This window comes from Tympanuchus pallidicinctus, unplaced genomic scaffold (genome assembly GCF_026119805.1).
Source record: "Tympanuchus pallidicinctus isolate F22 unplaced genomic scaffold, pur_lepc_1.0 scaffold13, whole genome shotgun sequence".
Classification (NCBI taxonomy): Eukaryota; Metazoa; Chordata; class Aves; order Galliformes; family Phasianidae; genus Tympanuchus; species Tympanuchus pallidicinctus.
Genome location: NW_026294648.1, coordinates 9,105,709 through 9,129,767, shown reverse-complemented (window position 1 = coordinate 9,129,767; position 24,059 = coordinate 9,105,709). Strand labels below are relative to the sequence as shown.

Sequence of the window (24,059 nt, the reverse complement as noted above, 5' to 3'; positions counted from 1 at the left end):
ATTTTAATAGTCACAAATCATAAAGATTAGAAAATTCTGTTTAAGCATGACTTCTACTTTAGATTTAACAATATTCACTTCGAATAGCTCATCTAGTGAAATTAATAATTTCTCCTCTTTCCACAGATTACCTGTTTGTAGTTATGCATTAGTAACTTCCATATGACAGTTTAGTATCCTAGATAATCTGGGAAGCAAGCAGCAGACACTTTTACATCTCCTCAAGCTTGGGTCACTCTTCAGAAACATTGAATTAGGTTGATCTTTGATTTAATCCAGCACAAGTAGTCCTATAGTCAATTTTAAGTTTTACATAGCCTGTGCAGCTAATGCCTTTTCATGACAAGCAAGCCACCCCCTCCCACACACTTTATCTTCTTCAAGGACAAAAATCTCAATCTGCACTACATCAAAAGAAAGGTGGGGGGAGAGGGGCAGGGCAGGAGAATATAGTCCTTAATTTCCTTAAAGCCACTTTGCAGTTAAAATATTCCAGAGTATCCCTGTAATTGCTTTTACTGTTAACATTATATTCCCCTTCTCATACTCCTTTGTATTTAAATCTCCTTTGAAACCCTTCTGTACCTGTTATGGGCTGTGAAACTGTACCAGATAATCCACATAAGGTAATTCAATTTGTTTTGCATATCTAAGAGTATGGTCAGGAGACCGAAGTCAGAGGGTGATACTCTTTTAAAGTGTGAAATATAAAAGCAGAAGATTAATCAGTGCTGTGACACGAGTCCTGATGAACATCCATTAGTAAAATTGGCAGACACTTCAGAAATATCATTTTCAGCCTAAACTGAGCACAGCAGACAACACAAAGAATGCAAAGAGTCTACAGGGCTGTCATTCAAGGGTTCTGCATGCTGTATCTCACTACACTAAATCATCACAAAACCAAAATGATATGAATTTGCTTTACACTGGCTCTTGCAGGTACCCACATCATGTAGGAACAGAAACTCAAGTTCTGTAGCTTTTTTCAGAAGGCAACATTTGAATATTTTTCTACAGTTTTTTAAAAATACACAATACCTAGATACTGTAGACAGTGGAGCAATCAGTACCCTTACATGGATTTTCCTAATGAGTGAGATAAGGCAATGAAATTACCCAATGGCATAGATAATCTTCACAATGGAGTCACAAATTCTGATGATCTGCAACAAGTCCAAATGCACATACTTACTGAAATCAGTGTCATTCATCACAGCAACACATCAGTCTCATTCATGTAAAAGAAAAAAAAAAAAGTATCTTTACATCTTCCTGGAAAAGACAACAATGCAAAGCAGTTCTCTTCTGATGTAAAGCATTGTTCAGTATAATTTGTAGAAGGCTAAAATACCTTTCTAGTCTGCATTTTTGTATACAGTAAATAGGGAATTTTCCTGACCTGTGTATAAATAGGCTGTTATTATAGGTAAGAGGCTGTCATTGTAATTGTTAGAGCAAAGAATATTAGCATACAGTATCTTTTAAAGTGGAAATAAGCTTATTTCTAAGAATCCACACATATAACAACCTACTTTAAAGTTAAATATTCAATTTCAAATATACTAAAATTTTATTCTGTTCAGGACATTCAAGTTCCATCAATGCCAAAAGCACTTCCTTGTGGTGAATTTTCTTTTTAAGAAAAAATAGTTAAGACAGCTGTTCTCTTCTGTGCATATCTGTATACAAAACATGTACAGTCAGAAGCATTTGGATATCTGGGCATAGACTATACTATTAATCTGTAGTTCATACAGTGAATTCATTATTACAAAAGGAATGATGTACTTTCATGCTATAAGGATGCAGCTGTGACAGAGAGCCATAACCACTAGATAACTGTAGACTTTCATTTCTCTAGCGTAAGTAACGTACTCCTAAATTCCCAGGTTTTTAATTAAAAGGAAGGAGATCATTCATTATAAATTTCAGGAAGGTAGTTTTACATGCAGATGACACACCTAGAGAAACATTTGTTTCCTCTTCCCAATCCAAGCAACGCCATCAATATAGACCATTTCTTTGTCACCTTCTTCACTGCATGCAAGACTAAGTATAGTGATTTCTCTAGTTTGCACTGCTGAGCAGCTGGCACTTGTGCTGTGCCATTAACAACATAAGAGCTCCCTACCTGGAAGTCACTGTATCGTGAACTTTAGAAGGGAAAACAGTGCTTTGCTTTGTGTTCATTGTCACATATACATGAGAGAGAAGCTTGGACAATTAAACTTTGCAGAGGAGACACACACAAGCCTAATACTGTAGGTTTCATTACTGCTGTCATAAGGCAAAACTGCACTCCATGTCAGCTGCTAACAAGTTCTGCTGCAAGCCTTCAAGCGATGCATCATTAGTCTCCCTCTGCATCTTCCTATTTCCAAGCTGATGAGGCCTTAATTCATTGAGTCCTCAAGAGAGGGAGTCACTGGTGCAGAAAGAGACTAAATTCTGGTCCTTCCTTGGCAGTACCAATCTTGTGAGAGTACACTACTGGAGAAAGATAAAGGAAACAGAAACAGTCAAGGAATATAAACTATAAGTATCCTCATACTAGAATCTAAATTTTGGGTATTCTAAAATATGCAATGCATTTTTGCAGTTTGTCCGAAGTGAGAACTTGCAACAACCCTTTCTTAATATGGGTTACAACTTGTAAGTAATAATCAGTCTTGTACTGACATACTGAGGAGGTACATGCATAAGACAGATTTCAAGTTCAAGCTGTTTTAATGATAGACACCCGAAACTGATGTTTCCAAGTACCTGTACTTTTACATCAATCTTCCAATTTTGTTGCTTAGGGGTAATAAAAGCTTATTCTTCATTATGCCTTTTTTGCACGTATTTTAAATATCAATAGAATTTACATTAAAAACTATGTAAGTTACAGCGAGGTACTTATGTGGAATTCTGCACAGTTACTCACTGTATCTGATTTGGAGAATGCAAGTAAGTACAGTACCCAAGCTGTGAGTATGAGATTATTACTGCTGTCAATGAGAAGACTGCCATATTCTACAATTTATAAATCTTTCCTGTGAAGTCTGTGTTGATACTGTGTTTGCTTCCTTCAACATTTTTGAGGGAACATTTACATGCAACCATCTTGGTATAAGATAACATATCAAAATCATACTCTATTCTACTTGTACTGGATAAGAAACATTCAGCTATAGGAGATATTGAGGAGAAATATCAAGATATCTGGAGGAATCTGGAGTATTCAAATTTGGAAGTCACATCCCAAAGCAGCATTGCAATTATCACTGTACTTTGAGTTTCCACTGAAACACTATTAAAGACAATAATATTGTAGAAGGATATTATGTGTGTTTCATTAGAAATTCCATTTGTCTGCACTACAGAGATCATGGCAGTTTGTGTTAAAAATGTGCCTTAATCTCTTCATCACAACAAGGAGTCTCTTATATACTGTCACTTGTTTAAAATGGCCCTTTTCTGCTCGGCTTTTAGATACTCTGTGATATAAAATTGTTCCTCGTTTTCATTAAGTGCAAACATAATATTCTCTTATGGTAAACTATTACTATGATTGAAACAATTTTTTTTAATCATTGGCGCATTTGATTTACCAAAGATTGTGTGCTTAGAATTACTTTACATTTTAATTAGATCTGTAGCAATTTGTTAGCTAGCACTGAACTCTGACAAACACGAGTCTCTAGGCATGTTTGGAAAAGCTCATGAATTCTCTGCCATTTGCCTAATGAACTATCGGAAAGGTTCCATCAATAGTGTCAAAAAATTTGTTTAAGGACCCTCCAGACGTGCTCAAGAAGCTTGAATGAAAGAGAGCTCATACAAGATGAATGCCATTGGGTTAAATATTTCTGGAATGGTCCTTTGCTGCTGACAGAAGAAAAATTAAAGGTCAGATTGAATGCGTGCTATTGAGGGAGTGTTTTTGAAGCGTGGATTGTAAAACATAACTATTAATAGCTTCAACATTAGCTAGAGAAAAAGACACTATGCAGGTATATACATCTAACTATCATTTTCCCAGCCGTAATGCAAAGATCTATGTTTTTTTCTACTCCTAGCTGTATTCTAACTGCCAACTGCCTTGTTAACTCACATGTAAAAATCAGATGAGGGAGGAGTGTCTCAGGACTCTGGGAAGTGTCATCTCAACTGAGACAGAACTTCCAGATGGAGAAAAATAGAAGGGTTGCAAAGATGCAGAAAATTAACATTGTTCTTTGCTGTGGAAAGCAACTAGAAACCTCAGCTAAGATCTGTGCCACCCTAAAAAAGCAACAGTCACCTAACTGAACTTTGCACAGCAAAGTTTCATCTCCATACTAGAAAAGAAGATTCCAGCATGAAAAATTGGTGGTCATTTTCTTCAGAACATGCAAGTCAAGTAAAAGCTGTTGTTCCCACATTCTTAGTCAGAAGCACAGAAACGACTGAATTTTGTCAAGTCATGAGAGAAAAAAATCATGAAAGATAAAGTAAGAAATCTTAGGTTTCAAGACCTGATGGGATGAACTCCTGCATCCAGAAGCAATTCAGAGTTCTATTCTAATCTTCCATCACTCAGACTGCCCCCTTTGTATTAAAACACAAACCTGTTTTGCACACCTCCTACCCTAATGAGACCTCACTGCACAGGAACATCTATTTTAGAGAAACATCATGACTGACTCTTAACATTTCTTAACATCATACATCAACATAGTATGTGACCAGTGGTCTGCCCAGGCCCTAAATGCTGGCACTGACTTTCAAGGATGGCAATACCCTCTACCTGTGTTCTATTTTAAAACAAGAGCAATTGCTTCTCATAAAATCTTTAATATTTCTGACAGCGTTAACAATCACTCCTTTTTAAGACTTCCTATGCAAGTGCAAACCAACAAATAATTGTGGATTCTGAAAACATGCTCCACTGGGCGTTAAACTATCCTACCTTTGCAGCTCTGTAAATGGGTGACTCGTCAGCATATTCTTTCAGTGTTGAACTCAGTGATGTTGCTTAGTTCAGCAAATATTTTATTTTCCACCAATGTCAGAAAAAAAAGATGCATGACAAGTTCAAAAGATTTTTGGCATAAATGGCTTTTTTTCCCCTTCAGTTCTTTCCTAATATTTTTTCAAACATTCTATTTAATCGGGAGACAAAGTCTTATTGTTCCCAACTAATAAATCTGCATTTATTTTTCTGAAGATTGCTTTTCAGGTTTTCACACTTTTTCTGGCTGTGTCTGTCAACTAGTTTCTGTGAATGCTAAGAGAATTTGAAACTAGCGTTTTCAATGTTTGTATCATCCTCCACTTAAGGGATTTCCTACATTCACAGAGAACAGAGGGGTACAAAAAGGATAAAATTTCTTTAGGTACAGCAGTGGAGAAAGGCTGATAACTTGCACAACATGGAAATAGCTGCATCTTCTCTGCACATCTTTCCCTTCTGCCACACCAGTCTCAAAGGCTCTTCCCACATCGCCCTTATGTAATGCATGGCTTTCCTTGCTGACATGTTTTATTAGTACTCTTTGGAGAACGACAGGGACAGCATTAGGGACTCAGATTGAGATGCATTTGTTCCATCTACCAGATAAAATTCTCCTTTACTATACAAAGGCTTTATTAGCAGCTCATGTGTGTAAGACAAGAGAGATAATTTCAGCACGTGCCACAGAAAACAAATATTCAGGTTCTGAGTGAAACCAAAAGTCCTCTCTAGGTGAATTTAAGAAACAGGTTGGAAAGTATACAGAAGATCCAGAACTGGACTTCATGAATGCTGCCAGGGCCTCATCTGAGGACTTGCCTTACACATTCTGTATTTGGGATCACAGGCTTTCCTGAAGCTGCTTCATACCAGACCAAGAAGCAGCACAGCAGCATATGTTCTTTGCTTCTATACCCTCATAGGCATGAAGGAAAGTTAAAACTTAGATCTGCAAACATTAAATAAAATTACAATTTGAAGTAGTAAGAGACTAATTTCTCAACCTTTATTTGCTATTCAGCCGGACATCCTGAAATCAATTAAGGCAGTATCATTTTACTCTTTTTATGAATAAAAAATGAAAAAATAAACTACTCAGTTCTCCTTTGAATGCCTTGGAAAGAATCCTTTTTAGATTCTCATTGCACTGCCTTCACCATCCATTACAGGATAGAGCAAATGACTGAAACTACTTGATAATTCCCCACTGGCACAGAGTGTCAGTTAACTTCTGCTCTTTTGAGTAGTCTCCAGGTGTGTCTAACCTCACTTTAGGGGGAAAGCTAGGGCAGGAAATCCAGTAAACTGCCTGTGGTAGAGTACGTGGCCCCTGAAGCTACAAATGCTCTCATTTTTTTTTTTCCTTCCTTTTATTTTTAAAAAGTTCACAGGAACATTTATTCCATCCTCTGAACATAATCACTGCATTTCATAAAGAACAAGATTCCCACAAGGCCTCATAAAAGTTATTCTCAGTGTTATAGCTCTACTTCAAAGGGCAAAAAAAGCCATTTTACAATAACCTTGCTGTCATAGAGTGCTTACAGCCAGGGCATACATTGGGAATAATCTGTAATAGAAAGGAATCCTTTGGGACTATCTGTCCTACTGCTATGTGTAAAACAAAGCAGAAAAAATGCTGTATACTTATCTGCACATTAAGGTACTGACACCTGCAGCATCAAAAACTAAAGGAGTAAAAAGGATAGGCTAATTAAATGGCTATTTCTGAAGTGCTTTTCTTTGAGGGCTTTATTTTGCTTTACATCATGTCTTTTTAGTTCCAATTGCTTTTCTTCCTTTTTAGTTCAAGCTATCATTATTTCCAAGGCACTCTGCACAACCTTGTGCTGATGAAGTTCCTTTGAACTCCAAGCAGACTAAAATTCGGCAAGTGCAAATGCTGGGTTAAGGGTTGTGTGTGTTAAATACTGAAGTGATGGGGCACAAATCAAACCATACAGTTCTGACCTTCTCAAACATAATGGCTGTTATGCCCCAGGAAAAAGATTGTGCAGCTTTACTTTGATTATGTGCTTTTTTAAAGTACATATCGATAGAACTGAGGGGCTGGCATACATCTTCAAAAGCCAAATCCTAGGGAGTACCAAAGTAAAAAGTAAAGTAAAAATTCATAAAGCAACATTATTTTTCCTTACAACCATTAGCAATTTCAGCCTAGATCTATTTCCCCTTGACATTGCACTACCCTCTTAAAATCAGGTACTTTGTTAATTGACATAATTGGAAACCTCCATCCTTCTGCTACAGGATATCTGCTCTATCTGTACAGTACAATGCTTACATGAAAAACATTTTGGAATGCTTCCATTGCGATTACACAATTACAGTGTTTCAAAGTTAGAGCCACAAATAACCTTGCATTGTTGTAATTTTGTAATTTTTTCCAAGTAGTTTCAATTAGGTAAAATACATTTTTGCTTCTGTTTTTACTTAAAATTAATATTTAAGACTGATAATATCTCCTGGCACATCTATAAAGGGATAAAAATTCACAAAAGACACAAACATGTCAAAAAGAGAGAACTTCTGATCGAAGTCGCATACCGCAGATGAGTTTTATGAGTAGTCCTGACCAAAACAAACCTCCTTCAAGAACTTCTGTTCTACTCTTTCACCTACACTCTTTCATCATTATTTTTTTGTGGGGGGTCGATCCTTAACAGAATAAAGATTCTTCCCACTTCATTAGGTATTTAATTTCTATGGATTACTAAGAATTCCTTAATGCCTTCTATTCTCTCCTCCTTCTACACAGAAAATGGAATGCTTCTGCTTGTTTTACCTTAGTTGGCAAATAAGATTTTTAAAATGAAACCCAGTTCAGTAAAATCAATGTGGCAAGGATTTTCGTCACACAGATTACATTAATTACCACCTACTAACCATAACATCCAAAGCCTAAATACATGGAATTCTCAGGCTAGAGCCTCCAGCACAGATGTGTAAGCACTTCATTTTCGTAAACACACTGAAGGACTTCACTTCTAATCTCAAGCCAAACGCACAGTTCAGTAATTTCACTGAGCACAGGAAAGTTACACAACATTTGCATTCAGGTGCTTGCTCTGTCCTTACTGCAGTTATTACTCAAATACTATTGCAAGAAGAAAAAATTATTGGTTAAAATCTTTTGCTATCTCTTATTTTTAAGAGATGCGAAAGATCTCATGGACCACTAGCTATTGTCAAATACTTTAAGAAAGAGTAACAATTTGCTGGAGCCTCTTTTGCCTTCAAAGTGTTGGGTTTTTTTGTTTTGTTTTTGTTTTTCTTTTTGTAGAGTCTACAGTTAATCTTCCTTATGGTTGTTTTAAAAACCTCCACAAGGCACAACCTTATTGTAACACAGGTCAGTATGAAGCTGACACAAGTTATTCAACCCAAGTTATTCAAACAAGTAAGAAGGAAAATTCACTGATGTTTCCTATGGTTAACTTGAGGTTCTACCTGAAGGACTGAACTAATAGCTATTTGAAAAAGAGGGAGGAAATCAAGCTTCGTTGTAAACATCTGAAAAATGTTTTGAAAACATCTGCAAAAGAAAGGGCACAGGAGATTCACTGTTCCTTAAATCAAATGGAGAATGACTGAATTTTCAAACAACTCTGAGGGGCAGAATCCAGCTCAGAATGCAAAATGAAGGAAGATGCAAGAACTCAAAGCAGTTTGTTAGATCTATTAGCACCTGGACCAGTGAACCAAAGGGAAGACTTAGGAGCCAGAAAGGGAAGTCACAACAGAAGAGAACATTTTGAACATAATCAAGAAAGGAACAGAAAACAGACAGGAATGAAATAAACCAAAGTGATTTAATAAACTTTGTTTGAAATGTCTGAATGTGAGGCATTTTCTCTTACAAAACAAGCAAAACAATGAAACAGATACCTCAGACATTCCAAATCAAAACCTATAGGCTCTGTTTAAGTTACTGACAAAAGGTGAATGGGATTTTTCTGAGCTCTACAGAGAAATTGCTTACTTCTTGAACACTCCAAGTGAGGAACAGTGAGGTGCTTTTAATCAAGTGTTCACTCATTTCCACATTCAGAATCCCAAAGGAAAAAAAGCAGCTGTCCCTAATACAGAAGCCATGAAACAGGTAAAGAAGTTTTACATTACAATGCTGCCAGTGTTCCGCCCTCTGGCAGATGGTCGGAGAAAAATAGAATTTAAAGCATTTCTTTGTTACACCCATCATAAACATACCTCCACAAATTTATGTTTCTTACCATTTGCTGTGGTGATGGCATCTGACAGTTACCAGCTGCAGACACACATCCATGTGACTACTGGACAAAATATAGGTCCTCTTATAACTGAAGCATATTTAAACCAACTCAGAGAGAGATTTGAAATGAGAAAAGAGTTCCCTAATTTGGCAATGTCATCCTTATCTGATAAGAGTAAATGATGAGCTACAAGCCTCTACACACTAAACAATCACGTCTCAATGCGCAACACTACTCTGCACCTCCAAAAAGAGCACACTTCCCACTGAGTTTCCAGATCTCTGTGGCAATTAGAACAGTTACTTGTAATATAGGCTTTTTAAACAATAAATATTTACTGCTCCACCAAAAGCTTTTATCTCAGAGAAGTCTCCCCATGTAATTTCCAGTTATTTAAGAGTTAATTCTAACAGTCAGAAATAGTGCAGTTTTTAAAGGAGAACATAGACTTGACCAAAATGATCTGAAAAACAGAACAAGGTGTGTTTAATGATCTGAGCTACTGTTTTATACTATATTCATTTTAATATTACTAGGTGAATACAGTAAAAAGTCAAAAGACAACAAGAAATTGTTACAGTCTTCTAGATTTACCCTTGGGAAATAAAAAAATAAGTACACTTTTGTGGAAGAAAGTATTATCAAAAACCATGAGACAGAAATACGTAGATATGTAGGGTGCGATTGTGTTCCTTTTGTCACTGTCACTGACTTTTCACGCTGTACGTAACTTTTGTTTCTGTCTTGTTTATAACAGTAGCGAGCCAAAGGACAGCTTTATTCTTTGAAAGATAAGTTTTGCTGAATGCAAAAACCACATTTCAAAGACTTGGCAGATAAAATAGTCCATAACAGAAGTTTACACTGATACTTTTTTCTATTTCCATAAGAATTAATTTCCACAGCAAATAATACTTCTGCATACTTTCAATGTTTATCATTTTATAACACCTCTGAGATTGCTTACTAGAAGTCAAGATTTGGTTCTGGAACTTCTTAAAGAAGTGTTTTGAAATGTCTCATCCCGCAAAGGTGAGCTGCAGATACGGAAAATTTCCCTTATAGCAAAGACATAACATTATGACACAAGCCTTGGGACTTAAGCATATAAAAACCTAAGTATTTAACAGTAAAAATGTAAGAAGAAACATTTTGCTAGCCTTAGAGATATGACTTTTTAAAACATACAATTTTTCATGAGATTTCAAAATGTTTTAAAGTTAATGTCATGTTATACTTAGAGAAATGAGGTATAATGAAGAAGGAATTAGTATCACTAAGAACAAAGAAAAACACGTAGAATAGGCTTATACTGTCAGATTCCAGGTTTTTTTCCTTGAGCACTTTCTCCTAAAACCAGATTGCAATTTTACTCACAGTTTCTTAGGATTCTCTTTCCTTTGCCCTCTCTGGGTTCGTAAGTCAGTATATCAGTTCTAGTATAACTATTTGAAACTTACTGTCTGCGCATAGAAGACATTTATCGAACAAGTTTGTAGCAGAGGAAGATGGGAAGTGCAGAAGGCTGATAAAGTCAGAAAAGTTAAAACACTCAGTCACTATAAAAATAGATACAAACGAGGGACAGAGGTGCAGGAAAAACTGTCTGGCATTCTCATGCATACAATAACTTTGCTTACATAAACTTCTACACATTTTCTAGTTGAACTTACATAATATAGATCCCACTTGCAGTACAGCAGTAAGAAAAAATTATTTGTAATGTAGAAGTTCATCACTATTCACATGTAGATCTTTTTAGATACTTGTCTGTTATTAACTATGTAACTTGGCATTTTATTGTTCTTAGGCCTGTCTAATTCTTATTAATACTGAGAAACTACAAAAATTTAACACTTCTTAAGTCTCGACAGACTTAAATGTTATCTTCTGGTTAATTCAGAAATGTCTGTCCTAGATAGCGATGATTCTTTGCATGTGTACGACTCTCATTCTTATCTTGTTTTAATTCTCTTTTTACAGTTCCCTGATCTCTACGAAGGCAAGAGCATTTTTCACCCACAGTTCTCAATTAGCTGTATCATCTATCTTCATGTTGTTCAATCCAAACGTTAATCTAAAGGGTGCTGGAAGTGCTTACTCAACTAGTTGAATAAAACAATATTCAGACCTTGTTGGAAGTGAAATACTAAAGAAGTACCAATCCATTATGCCTACATTTTAAATTTGAGAAGAGGATGCAAAACGTAACACTGGCTGTTCCCTACTAAATGACTGCTCACATCATCGACATTTCTGTTGCAAGATACATGAAGACAGTGAGGAAAACCTCTGAGGAAAAAAAAAAAAATCAAATGATGTCAAAATATAAGCAAAAGAAGCTTGCATTCTGTATAAGTACAAAAGGAATAAGGAATGATCCCTGCCCCACTTTATGCCGATACACCCAAGAATCTTCTATTTGGATGTGACTTGAAAGCACCTTTCTAGTGTTTGTCACTGTAAAACACTGTCCTCTTCAAGTAAGAACAGAATACAAAGGGTTTTTTTCCCACATACTGACAGCTAGGTAAGCCTGCTTGCTGTTCTTGGGCTGTTAGCTTTACTTTGGGAGTTAAGCACAAGAGGCCAACAGAATGCCTCCAGACTTGTGCACTGCTGTGGACTTTTCCACCTGGAAGACAGAATCCTGCTCAGGGAGGTTTCCCTTTTCATAACACATCATTGTTCTTTTCTTCCTCTTTCAAAAGGAGTTAAAAATGCTTAGCACCATTCCAAGCCGCCTGCAAAATCTTTCTTCCCTAATTTTATTATTGCAGCCAGCAGGAGCCAAGAAAACCTAAAATAACAATGATTCTGTTGCCCTGCATATATACACCAAAAACTGAAAGATCAGAATACCAACAGTGTTCTTAAAACAGTCTGCAGCAGTATCTCTAGCACAATTCAGTATATCTGTTTAGGAACTGTTGCTGTAGACTTCAATTGATGGTGGTAAAATTAAAATGCAGAATTTGCAGAGGTGAGAACACAGATGCAGAGAGAAAAGGCAAGTAAGCAGAAATAATTTGCCCAGTTTTTGACTAAAGGCTTCCTGGTATCTAGCCAATTAACGTAATTCAGCAATGTAACTAACTTACGGGTAGAAACTATACAACAAAGCACCACGTTTTGACTTCAGACATCTAGCATAATGAACATCCTTCTCCAGTTCTGAACTAGGATGGAACCTAGGCAAAATGAAGTGATTTTGTATACAATTGAGTTGTCATGGTGGTAAGGAAGAACTCCAACTCTAAACTAATAATTCATTTACAAAACATCAGAATTTAACATCAGTGATTGAACAGGGATCAGAAAAACACAGTACAGGGAGAAGGACCCTGCCTTTGACTTGGACTGCTCACAGATTTATCCCAATATCTTCAAAATAGTTTATATCTAATTCTAGACTCTTACAGAGTTGATCAAAACTTCAGAGCCTCATCTTGTCTCTTTACAGTGTTGATACATTATTAAATAGACAATAAGAAAATATTTAGTTTTGAAATTATTTTCCCATTTGCACATAGGTAACAAAAACACCTCTGAAGTTGAAGAAAATAGGCAAAATTCCTTCTCTTCAGTCCACCACTTATTCCTTATTAGAACATTTTTTACTTATTTTACAAAAAAGGTCCTTTCAAGTTAAAGGATTAAACTCTGCCCACAGCAGGGGGTTGGAGCTAGATGATATTTAAGGTGTCTTCTAACCTAAGATATTCTATGATTCTATGATTTAGATAGAAGATCTCTAGACAGAGAATATTTAATCTTGTAATTAATGCAAATAAACTCATGGTGATGCTTTGTCTGATGGTAAGTCAAGTAAACTCCTTTGATTCCAGCTTTGTTTGTTATTATTTATGATGTTGTGGCTTTAGCGATCATACCAAAGAGTGACAATTATTCTTAAAATGTTCCCCATACAGTAAAATAACATTTTAAAATGTATCCTGGTATTTCCTTACTTTATAACTGTTTTATATTTTCACACCCAGAGGCTTTGCCTTTATTCTCACAGCATTTGCCAGCCTTTGTTCACAACTGCAAAGCAGCCTGATCCAGTTACAGCTATGACACTGAATCATCATCATGTCATAGCAGATTGCGAAAATGAGCTCATAGTTGTACCATACCAAGCTTTCCATTCCACTACATCAGTGATCTCATTCGAATCACACACAGTTGAGATTTTCTTTACATTGACACTATCTAGAATGCTTCCCCCCAGTTTCGCAGCACAGTATTTCTTTTGGCCATACCCAGCAACCATTCAACACAATACCAAGGTTTCTGCCTCGGACACAAGTGGTGTCTTTATCCCTCTTCTCAAAGAATGAAAGAAAATTCTGTTTATGCAATCTGTCACCACAAGGTGATTGCAACTGACTTACAAGAGATCATGCTGGAAATACAGTATATTACTTTGCTTGAAAAAAGCAAATATCAGATGATCCCCAGGAAATGACTTGCACTGTAACACAAGCATCTTAGAATCCTACATCCACAGCTGGACTACTGACTTGATAAGGGTCTCTTTTTGCTTTTTTTATTCATTTAACAGTATGATGAGAGATGACTCACAAAAATACTTTTGGAAAGTTGGGAGTCTGAATCAAACAGCACTTCCACATGACAAGAGATTAAATGCTACTCTGACCACCTATGTTTTTCTACATTAGTATCACAGTTTTGAAATTTAAATAATAGGAGAGACTCAGCTCCATCAGAGTATGCAAAACAGGGTCATCATGCCACAGTGCCAAGTAGGATAACAGAAAACATTAAAGTTAAACCAACTTGTCTTACACTTCCACTCAAGTTGTGAATTTCCCCTGGGAAGTCTGGATCTGGGAATATAGAACAAGTAATACAACATTTCATCTATGAATAAGCAGCTAAAGAACAGAAAATAAACAAGCTTTAGAAGTTCAGGTGACCAAAGAAAAAACATTAAAAAAAAAACTGACAGCAAGTTACTACCCTCCTATCTTGAGGATCAGTGAGAAAGCAGAATAAGAACTTTATAAAAGCAAAAAAATGGTGATCTTCATTTTTAATCATGAAAAGAAAAAATCATGGCATGTATCCTACTGCTGGAGAAGCCTATTGAGATGGTGATATGATTTAAAAGTACTCAGACCTAGACTTTGAGTCTTACAGAAGAATCAGATTCATTATCAGAGTCCAAATTTTCCAATGCAGGATGCAAGCGTACAAATACAAGGCAAAGAAATATTCTTGATCAAAAGCAAATTAACTATGTGAGTGCTCATAGTTCATACACATGCATTTTTCCCTTTTGGGGTACAGTCTACATAATAACACCCATTAAAGCACAGGTGCATTCTACATATTAGAAAGAATGTATTAACAACTTTCACCTACAAGTCAATTCAACTGCCAGATATAGCAGGACCTTTCTTTTGGTAGAGTTAAGGGCACACCTGGCATAGTTAATCAGCATGCAGCTGTTTACAAGCCTTTCCTTTTACCAAGAGAAGCCTACATAAAAATGAAGACAAACAGCTGCACATCCCAGCTGGCACACAGTTTTAACCAGTAGGTTTTCAGCCTGTTTCTAGATTAAGTGGAGCTTAAAAAAAAAAAAAAAAAAAAGTACTCTTAAAATTCATTAATTCTAAAAGGAACTTGAGTATTGATTCACTGCTACTAACCACTCCGACACCAGCCTGGCCAAACCAAGGTTTAATACTAATTTTCCACTGAAGAGAGAAGTAGGTGACAATAGCACCACAGTAGAGTACTGGAGTACCAAAGGCTTTCACAAGAAGGTCCTTTGAGACTGTAAAACAAAGGTATGTGTACAAGATTCAAGCGAAGTAAAAAAAAATTTCCTCCGCACCACTGTAAGCCAACTGAATCTCCATGTACCTCTTGAAGACTGAACTTGCAATTATCTTTTCTCCTGCTTTGTTAATCTGCATAAATATACTTCATTACTATTTCCTGAATACTACAAGAATTATTTCATTTACATATTGTAGAACTTTTAAAACAGGAGGAACTGTCTTTCCTTTGCACTGAAACTCACAAAATCAGTTTCTGCCTGGGACAGAAAGGTTCAGTGCATTCTTTGAAATGTAAATAAATTAGATGATAATCAAAGCAGCATCACCTTACTAAATATATCATGAGCTACTGTTCAGTGATTTACTGTATCATTCCTCAGTTTACTGTGCATTCTAAAGAACTCACAACTGTTCTTAGATGCAATATGCAGGAATTGCCTCCAAGTATTTTTATGAATTGCAGTTTTAAATTATTTATGCAGATATTAAAATGCAAATATATTATCAAACTAAAATATTGAAAAAGATGATAAAACTGAGAACTAAGAAGCCATTTAAAATATAAGGATTGATCCCTAGTCTACAGATTTTAATGGTGTAACATTTTTTTTTGGTGTTCCTCATGTTAAAAATGTATCTGAGAAAACAGGAATGTGAGGAAATGGATGAAAAAAATATTGCTTGATTAATAAGGCCAGTCAAGGAACTGTATTTGCGATACTAAAAGGAGCAATTGTACTGGAGCATGGAGAAGTACTTCAGAAGATTAAAAGAAAGTTTAGGAAGATACGGAATAACAGCGTTTCTACGTTCTGCATTGCTGACATTACAACAGCTCTGTTGCACTACAGCATACCTTTCACCTAGCATTGTATGCAATATCCCCCACATGCAAGAATCCTAGACTGGAGCACTAACCACTGAACCCCCCCAAGTTCTCAATTTCACCTCTCCGTGCATTCATTTTTACCCCTTTCTAACAAAGGTGTGAACTTCATTTCATAATTATCTAACAATAATCTAAAAGAAGGCCAGAAGTGAAGGCCAGAACTTTAAAATATTGAGCCAACTCAAAGGTATGTTTTTGAAAAGCAAACCTCATATTCTCCTTTAGCTACATCACAGTTGCCTGCATCCTCTCTCTGATATTTCTGTTGTCTTTTTTTTTTTTTAATATTAATCCATACATTGCCAAAGGAATTAAAATATACAACTGCAGCTTCACTGATGTTAGAGTTATAGAAAAATTTTTGTAGCATTACATTTGTGTGATCGCTTCCAAGTCCATTGACCCAGGAATTCTCTGCTCCCATTTTTTCTGCTTATCTACTTTCCAAAGTACAGATTAAGCCAAGCTCTCCATCTTCTGTGACCAAAGTGCAATAAAAAGCAACAACTGAATTTAAAATATTTATTAGCAGTGTAGAGAATGAGAAGAGAAAAGCAACCAAGGGAAAAGCAGCAGCAAAAGAGCATTGGACAAGGTTACTTTAACTGCCAATTAATGTTCAAAAATAACCTCAACAACAAGCACAAACATGACAGTCATGAAAAAGAATAAGGCTGCAGCATTAATAAATACTTGATACAAAGTGCAGCTGCCAGAAAGTAGGTTTTCCCCAGGAATTCCTATATCAAACCATGCACTTCCCTCACTTCTTCTGAACAGACACTAAACATCCCAGGCAAAAGTTTGAAGCTTAAAGGACTGATCAGCTTTGAATTCTCAAGCAGCACAGTCAGAGCACGGCCTGTACCAGGCAGCCTGTCAGCATGCGAGTAAAATAAATGAAGCAGTTATGTATCAGTTGCCAAAATAACTGATGTGAGGATCTACAGTCGGAAGTTTACAACTTCCTTGGCTGCTGTTCTAATCCATTACCTAGCCAGGGCAGCCTTGTGCCCCTTTAACCTCTTGGCCACTTAAATGGGGTACTCTTTGAGCATTTTGTAACTGCAGTAAAAAGTACTTAGCTCAGAAAGGTCTATGGGTCCTAAGGCAGAAAAACCATAAAAACACCACAAACATCAACTCTTCTGTGACACTGTTCTTTACTATTACCATGTTGAAGTATTTTGAAGTATTACTCCTGCATCCAGCATGTGAAAATCACAGATCTGCTCTCAAAAGAGAACATGAACTAGCCAGTTCTGCCACTGCCAAGTTTTTACACATTTCACTTTAAAAATGGACTTCTCCTTTAATTGCCTTTCTTCTTCTACATAACCTAATTACATGCTTCCCCCCTCCCCATCAGCCTCATGTGTTGAATTGTGACTTTATCTAATGAGCCATAAATACTGTCTTTTATAATATATCAACTTCTGCCTTTGGGCTTCTGTTACCTAACACAAACTTGCCTCATTGATATTCCTGCAAAGTCCTTCACAGTTGATACTGTTTTTTCAACATTATTTCAGTAACACCTTCCTATTTTAAATAGCTGACTTTCCTAACAGTCATATTCATAATTAAAATCATATTATAAATAAGAAGTCTCAAATGCTACTGTTGAAATCTTTGTTATTTAAAAAGTGAAAATATTTAAATGGCAAAATGAGCCAATTAGTAGATATCATGCTTCATATCAAAAGAACGAACGTCCAAATATTAGAAAGAAAACAGTATTTCAAAAAAGTACTAAGTGATTTAGGAACTCCATACTAACTTCGAGAAATACATTTGCATTAGTTAATGTTCCCCAAGTAAGTTCTCACAGATATACCCACATTTTCAAACACCTTGTAGACTTCTCTTTCTGAAATTGCTATTGGAAAATTCTTGGCCAAGGGCTCATTCTGGAAATGGGACAGTACTGCAAAGAATAAAGATCATTTATTAGAGAGCTTGAAATTGGATAATGTGTAAAGAGCTGCAATTAAAGACAAGGCTAGTAACATTTTATTTGTTTTTATGAGGTTATTGCTTGGCAAAATATTTCTTGCCTAAGGATCCTACTAATAATACATCTGTAAGCAGATAGAGGAGATGGGAAACAAAGTGTTTAGTTTAAAACAACTTTGGGCATATGAACCTCTCCCCTTACAGAGAAATACATCAAAGAGTCACTTTGACTATACTAGCACTCAGCTTGGGCAGTAGTCCTTACTTCCTCACAAATACAAGACTTTCAAGATGGTTATGCAGAAGAAACAGTGTAGAAAACCTGAGGAACCCAGAAACTGTTCCTCTTTGCATTCCAACCAAATAAGAACATCATTCACATTTTCTGGAAGGAATGGGAATTTCCCATACCTCCATATCCTCAACATAAGGTTTGTGAATTATTATCTTACTGAAATATTCATTATGTAGCAAATATTAAAAGTTAACAGTTAATATTTATTAAGTGTTAAATCCAGGTATTTCAATACAAAAAAACCCTGTATTTATAAAATGCACTGAAAAGCCACAGTACATTAACTAGAAATTATGTTGTGTATAATAATTAGCTTACTATAGAAGTTCCTACTCTATTAACCCTTCCAAAAAGTCACAGCAGCCCTGTCACCTGACATCTTACTCAACAATTCTCTACATAATCAGCATGGCAGAATGAGTACAACACTCAAGTCACTCATGTTACACATCCCTGAATGAGCTTCTAACTAGTTGAGAAAAGTGAACACTCCCTTTGTCTCAGCAGAGCACAAACTTTCCATGAAATACAGTTCTCTTCTTATATGAGGGTAGAAAAGAGATCACTTTTTTGAACAAAATAATTTAGTATTTAACATTTGAGACAAATTAACAAAAATAACAAATGAATCTCACAATAGTCAATAAAGTATATAGCACCTAAAATTATAACACTCATACCTAATTTAACATTTCTTACTAGATTATAAAATGAAATCATACTTAAAATATCAATATTTAAATGAAGTAATAGTTTAGTAGGCTAAAAGATTTTTCATCAGAAACTCAGATACTCAGTTTCACTTTCTGCAAGCACATCCACAAACATTCGTTATTCTTAATATTTTAATTCATGACATTTAAGAATTAGCTGCAAAACTTTTCAGGAAAATGTGAGTGAAAATAAGAGTACAGTAACTGTCCTATAAAGACTGTAATATCCCCTAGCTGAACAGTGCTTCCGTAGCTAGGGTTCTACCCCAAATAGAGAACTACGGCCAAATAAAGAGGAAATACTGACAGAACCATCTCTGTCAAAATGAAATTCCACTGAAGCCAAAGCATTTGTTTCATAGCACATATGGATTGCTGGGCAAAAATGCAAGAAAGACGCTGTACAAGATTAAACGCAGCCTTGACTGGGTGAAAGTGAAGCTCAAGTTGATTATGTAGAATTATATCGATGAAATACTCTGCTGTGTTTCAGTCAGAGTATCCTATTCCAGATCTTTAAAGTCAGGACTGAAATCTGCTCTCACATCTATAGCCATTTGGCGCCCATAGCTTTTTTCAGCCAGCCATGGTTTTAATACCAAAAATGTTCAGAAGCTCCAGTGTGGTTTTGCCAATAGAAACAAAACTGTTAAGCTCCAGAAGATGCAGCACAACAGAATTTCATTTTTTTTAGTATGGTCACATCCTAGCATAACCAGTTAACAACCTAAAAATGAAATAAAGGAGATAAATGGCTTTGGGTGCCATTTACTTAGAGTACAGAGGGTTCACAGAATCACAGAATGGCCAATGTTGAAAAAAAAAGGGACCTCAAGGATCATGAATCTTCAACCCTCTGCCACATGCAGGGCCACCAACCACCCTAATTAATACCAGACCAGTCTGCCCAGGGCCCCATTCAATCTGTCCTTGAACACCTCCAGGGATGGGGCATCCAAAACCTCTCTGGGCAGCTGTTCCAGCACCTCACCACTCTCTCTGTGAAGTATTTCCCCCTCACATCCAACCTCTCTCCTCCCTCAACTTAAAATCATTTACCCTTCTCCTGCAGTTGTCAACCCTTTCAAAGAGTTGATTCCTGTCCTTTTTGTAGGCACCTTTTAGGTACTGAAAGGCTGCAATAAGGTCACCCCACAGCCTTCTTTTCTCCAGGCTGAACAAGCCCAGCTCCCTCAGCCTGTCTTTATAGGGGAGGTGCTCCAGTCCCCTGATTATCTTCGTCCAAGCTAAGCTATGGCCTTTGTTTCATCCACCTACAGCACACAAAAGTTGCAGTGAAAAAAAAATCATAAGGCATGTATTCACAGTTTTAGGTATGTATTCTAGGAAATACAGAGTAATCATTAAAGATAGTCAAGAGCAACGGTCTATATCATTATTTACATCTAATTAAATGGTAGTCCCATATATGGCCTTCAAAGACTCAAGAGAATTTGCCTACTAAAAATACTTAACTGCAGCATTGCTGTGAGTAGAACTAATATATCTGCAGTGTGGGCAGGATAGTGCTGCTCAGTTTTCTACCACTCAGAGACAAAAATGCAGCAAGAGAAGAGATGGTTGCATTGATTTCTCTTCACATGGACTTTTCTGAGCTGTATTAAACTCTTCTTTTTCCAACTCCTCAAGTACTCCATAATCAAAGAGAGCAACCTCTTTCATCTCTAAACACACAGATACAGAAGCCATACTTTTAAATTGTTGTCAAAGTAACTAAAACTCATGCATGAATTCTGCATTCTAGGCCATGTACCTGTTTTGAAAATCTGATAATACCTCAAAAACAAAAGTGTTTTCCTTGAACTGTGGTGTATTTACAAACCATTATACAAGGAAACATACTCAGAACATGCAGTGATTACGCACATTTTTTAAAAAAAAGGCATTGAACTTCACTGACTCAGTATCAGCTGCACACAAATTATCCTTGTGGACTTTGTTTTGCAAAGCATCTCTGCAACTGGTAAGAACACTGCATATTCTACTCACTACCATTAAATGAATGGATGTATTGCATAATGAATGAAAAAATACTGAAAAATTGGCTAAGCTTGAGAGGTGATTCTCAAACAAGACTAGAAAATTGAACAATCTGAACAATAAATCAACAGTTTATTTAAACTGAGTAATATAAAAAGGCATCTGACAAAGATGCACACAATGATAGAAATCCCTTATGCATATAGAAAAAGCAAAACACAAAAGAATGCATTACAGTATATTCACAGCTTATTTACTCTTCAAAATAAAAAGCATACCAAAACTTTAAAATCATCATAAATTCTGCCTGAGGGAAAAAAGAAAAAGGGGGGAAAAAAAAAAATCTAATTTTCAAAGAAAATCCATCCTTACAATCAACAGAGAAAGATTTAGACCTAAAAGCTATTTGTTTGGGAATTTCATTAGAAAAGATCATGTGGGAGATTAAATTTGCTTCATGTGTATTCATGAAAAGGCTTTGGGAATGAAAAGTATATCATCTTTCCACTTGCACATCTTTTTAAAAGCACATTGACAGCTAATACTGGATCACACATGAATTTCAGGAACTGAAATTTCACCAGTAATATACTTATTTGTTCCAGAGCATAACTGTAAGATTTGAAATACACCCAACTGTCTTGTAAAGATGTTTAACAGAAGCTCACCTGGAGAGTTGAAGTGGGATATACAGCAGGATGCTTATAATACATGCATGTAAACCTCTAAAAGAGTTTATCATTCATTTGGTTAAAGAGTTGTGCGTTAGAGCAGAATGGATTATGATCAGATCCCAGTGCTGGAATAAAAGGGGAAAAAAGAAATGGTAAGAAAAAACATTTGGATAAATTAGATGCATCCAAGTTGACAGGACCCAATTCAATTCACCCCAGGGTACTAAGTACATTCTAGCCAATTAAATCTGTGAATCAGTAATGACTACCCTTTCGAGCCTAACTTGTAAAGAGAAGTTCTAAAGGTCTGGTGAAAGGCAGACTTTATGAAAATCACCAAAATGAGGAAAAGGTCCTGGAAAGTTACAGATCAGCCAGTCTACCTTCAGTGTTCAAAAAGATACTGGAACAAATCACTTAAGAGTCAATTTAAAAGTACCTACAGGATAATAAAGGTGATAAAAAGCAGCCAACATGGATCTGTCAAGAACAAATCACATCAAAATGATCCAATTGCCTTCCGTGACAGGATAATAGGCCTAGCAGATAAGGAGGAGGCATTAGAGACAATCTGTCTTAACTGCAGTAATGCACTTGGTGCTGTCCCTCAGGATACTCATGAGTAAACTAGGAAAGTTGGTTTCAGTGAAGACAACAGAAGATGGGGCACAAAACTTTATAAGTACAGTAACCAACAGTTTGCTGCCAACTGAAAACAAACTTTGAATTCTAGAGAAATCTATTCTGAATCCAGTTCTACACACACATTCAGTAATCAGAATGACACAGTAGAGAACACAGTTAAAATGTTAACATACAAAGACTACAATTTACTGAGTCCAAATGGACTAAAGAGGTGTTAGGAACTTCAGAAGGCAATATAGTTAGGAAGATGTTGAAACATGCTGCAGCAAAACAGCAGTGTAGAGTAATTGCTAATAGTTGAATTTACTTTATGCCCTCAAGCAAAATCTCAGTAAAACTTTTGCTTTTCCTTACTTAGTTACATGATATCATCCTTTCTCATTTAATGTTTATCAAGTGCTCCTACAATCCTGAAGTAGCAGTCACAGAAAATGAACTCAGAAGAAGCTAGTATTATTTTAGAACCCATCACATACACCCTTCCTTCCACTTTGAGATATCTTCCAACATCCTAGATTGAAATATTTTTTCTAAAGGATAATTCACTATTTGATTTTATTTTAAATTTTGCAGTAGTGGCTGTGAAAACTTTTCCATATAAAAATGTCAGAAAATTGAATTAAATGATAATATATGCAAATTACTAATGTTACAATTAGTGTTAAAACAATTTGACTTTCCCTTCACATTTCTGGTTTGTAAGGTATTTTTTGAAGCACTGAGTACTGACAGATTTTACTAGAAGAGACTTTTGATTTTTACTGATGGTAAAGTGACACTGTTGCTTTAAGGACAAATACATTTACTGAAATCTACCTTTATATATTTGTTTGAATATATTTAGTCTTCCAAGACATAAGCACATTTCTCAGAAAAAAAATAAAAGTAGGTTGAAGACCTGCATATTATACCAACACGCTATAGAGCTTGAGTGAGTTGCTCCCTCCATTTGCCTCCCTGTGCAATCATTTCAAGCTGTACAGAAGTGCTAAATGTTATTATTAGCATAACCCAACTGAATAAGATAAAGAAAAAAATTCTATTGCATGTATCCTATAATATTGATTTGTTACGCCTTGCAGTAAAAGAAACACATTGGCTAGTTTAAAGTGAGATAAAACAGTGAGCAGGAAAAACTGACCATATTCTGGGGGAAAAAAATAAAAAAAATAAAAAAAAAATCAAAAAGAGAACACATATCAACACAAAACTGACAGCTTGTCAGGACAGAGGAAAAATACACATGACCCAGTCAGCAAGACAACCAGACCTCCAAGCCAAAGACAGCTCAGCTAGAAACAGATCAAAATCTTTAACAAATGTTCAGCGCAATCCTTGTCATTCAAAATCCACAAGTTCCCAATCTTAACAGGTTGTAGCAAGTGAGAATTTTATTAAAAGTTTGGAATTTGCAGAATTGCAGAGATTCCTCTGAAACTGCAGTAGGGTCAGACAATGGGTCTACAGAGACCTAAGCAAAAACCCATATTCCACAGCTTAAGGTTAAAAAAAAAAACAAAACATTTCTGTAGGCTGATATTATTCTTTGTAACACCCATAATGTTTCAGTATTGTCTAACATTCTTTCCTCTTCCTTCACAATCAGTAAAATTCTAGTTCTTGTTATCTTTTTCTCCACTCTAGTTAAGCTAAATTTAAGGTATTTGATAATAATGCACATTCAAAATTTCTATAGAGACTTCGTAGATTTTTTACTGTCTGAATTGTCAATTTGACAACTTGCACAGGAAAAAAAAAATCAGTAAGGTTAAAAAAAAAATCCTTCTCCAAGGACAAATGTAGGTGACAGCAGAGAAGATATTAAAAAACAAAACC

General features: G+C 35.9%; 1 long non-coding RNA gene across 2 annotated transcripts in view; it reads right to left on the bottom strand.

The window, feature by feature from the left end:
• The window catches only part of LOC128076066 (uncharacterized), a 31,361-nt gene extending 9,663 nt beyond the window's left edge, over positions 1 to 21,698 (bottom strand). The window contains exons 1-3 of one of the 2 annotated variants that reach the window (XR_008204232.1): positions 21,573 to 21,698; positions 17,781 to 17,866; positions 16,549 to 16,815 (exon numbers count right to left, since the gene is read on the bottom strand). This is a non-coding gene — a long non-coding RNA (uncharacterized LOC128076066). Of the gene's footprint in view, positions 1 to 16,548; positions 16,816 to 17,780; positions 17,867 to 21,572 lie in introns of those variants that run through there. The other variant, XR_008204233.1, reaches the window with a different exon arrangement.
• Between the last annotated feature and the right edge of the window lie 2,361 nt (positions 21,699 to 24,059).